Source organism: Alligator sinensis, unplaced genomic scaffold (assembly GCF_000455745.1).
Source record: "Alligator sinensis unplaced genomic scaffold, ASM45574v1 scaffold769_2, whole genome shotgun sequence".
Lineage (NCBI taxonomy): Eukaryota > Metazoa > Chordata > Crocodylia > Alligatoridae > Alligator > Alligator sinensis.
In genome coordinates, this window is record NW_005843314.1 from 23,380 (window position 1) to 25,960 (window position 2,581).

Consider the following 2,581-nt stretch of genomic DNA (forward strand, 5'->3'; position numbering starts at 1 on the left):
TCCTCTGTCACATCTGTATGTTGACAAACACCCCGTACAAACCCAGGTGGCTGTGCACCCGCACTTACACCTGTGCTTTCATCAATTGCTATTGAAAAAGGAACAAATGCTAATAAATCAGATTCTGGCAGCCACGGTGTTCTTGAGGCTGATATCGCAAAAGCTTGCCGCCTCTTCAGGCACGTGATACCTGCAGCTGGGTTTGCGCCAAGCTGGCAGCTGGGGCAGCTCCTCCTTCAGCATATGTTTCTTCAAGGACCTTCCCAAAGCAAAGGGATTTGAAGAAGCAAGCCATTTGTTGAGGAAGGACATAGCTGTCTCATTACTCTGCTCAAGAATCTTGCCAGTTTCCCAGCTGATCGATATGCCTATCAATCCGAGGTATCTAGTCTAGAGATTGGTTTCCTCTGGCATGTGTCAATAGCTACTGCCTGGTGCTGAAGACCCTCGGCAATTAACGCACTGCCCATCGTAAGACGCATTATGCAAATACAACAATACATTCATACCCCAACCCATGGTTCATACAAATATAAAAATGATAAAACCCAATGTAGCTTAACAGAGACTGAGCATGACAGCAGTTAACCCATGTTGTGGAAATATCTATATAGGACACATGGGGTATCCCCAAATTAATCCTGCATTTGGGCACATTCGTGACAACCCGTATGCCCCACCCATCTCCACTTCTACAGGGATGTACCAGGGTACAATCTCATTGATTCATAAATGTTAGGGGCTGGAAGGGACCTCTCAAGGTCATCAGGTCCAGCCCCCTGCTTGGGCAGGAAAGACTGCTAGGGTCAGATGACCCCAGCAAGGTGAGCATCCAGATGGTTTTGAAGGTATTTGGAGTAGGTTATTGTACCACCTTTGTGGGGAGTCTATTCCAAGCCCTGGACACTTGAACTGTAAAGAGGTTTTTCCTTATGTCTAATCTAAAGTGGTCTTCTAGTAATTTATGACTGTTAGTCCTAGTCCTCTCTTGGAGAGCCCTGGTGAGCAGATGTTCTCCCAGTCCCTGATATCTGCCCCTTATATATTTATAGGCTACCACCAAGTCCCCTCTGAGTCTTCTCTTCTCCAGGCTGAACAGACCCGGGTCTCCCAGCCTCTCATTGTATGACCTGCTCTCCAGACCTCTAACCATGTGTAACTCTCCTTTGGACTCTCTCAAGCTTCTCCACGTCCTTTCTAAAGTGCAGTGCCCAGAACTGGATGCAGTGCTCCAGCTGGGGCCTCACCAAGGCCGAGTAAAATGGGAGGGTGACATCCTTAGTCTTGTTTGAGATGTATTGATGGAGGTGTGGCAGGCTCACTGCTTTTGCCTGGCAAGCCCAGCTTGGAGAATGAGATTGGTGGAACATTTCCAACAATCAGGGAACAGCTGGGAGGGGCTTGCCCCGCCCCTGCTTGGAGTGGGGGGGAATGCGAGGAGCCCTGGACCTGATTGAAGACTGCGCTTTGCAGGTCCGGCAGACGTCGGGGCGGGGCCTCTGGTGTAAATAAAAGCCCAGCGTGCTCAGCATGCTGGGCAGATGCAATGAGGAACAGCAAGGAGAAAGGAGCTCCAGAGAAGATCATTATCTGGACCCCCCCCCAAGCCTTGATGGTGCATGAATCAGTGCACGGAGAGCCAGCCCTGGGAGCAGCTCGAGGCTGCTCGGGCCCCACATGGTGCAGGTTGGTGCACAGAGAGTCGGCCCTGGGAACACCTCGACACTGCTCAAGTTAGCCCCGGCTCTAGGCAGATAACCAGAGCCCCGCACTGTAGCTCAGCATTAAACTAAAAGAGTCCCGGTGCTCGGAGCAGGGTCTGGGAAGGAGAAAGACCTCCAGCATGAGGCTGTGGAACTGGAGCCAGTTAGGGCTCCGCTCCCATAGGAGCTCCCTGGGTGCCCAGTGCGTGGCACAGGATCCAGAGGGAAGAACCCTCAACTCAAGGCCAACGGCTGCAGGAGGCCTGAAATGGTGTGGGGACCCAGAGGCCAGATCGACACCCCTAGAGGAAGGACCGTGAGTTACCGGGAACCTGGGTCCCACAGGGGAGGTGCCCCCGGGCAAGGGACCCTGGGGGGAGTGGGCCTTTATTAGCTAACCCACTTGTGGTATAAACTTGTTTGATTGGCTGTCCTGGGATCCACCCCTCTTCTGTGCCTGAGGCATCTGGGACTTACCCTAGGGCCGACTTCCTCCAGCTAACAGACCTTTATATGTATCTTTATCTGTAATTATATCTGTCATGGGACTGGGTCCTACAGGATGGCCATGATCTCCCCAAGGCCCCCTCACCATAAGACGAGGAGACGCCATCAGGGCAAGGGGTGCAAAGGTAAGTAATGGGGGTCCTGATGGTCTGCCTAATCGGGGGGGGGCACACAGTCTTGCAAGGCCTTAAATGCCTGTACACCAATGCTCGTAGCATGGGGAACAAACAGGAGGAACTCGCCCTCAGAATAGCTAGTTCAAATCCAGATGTCGTAGGGTTAACACAGACATGGTGGGACTCATCCCATGACTGGGCAGTTAACATTAGGGGCTATAGGCTGTACAGGCGGGATAGAGAAGGCAGAAAAGG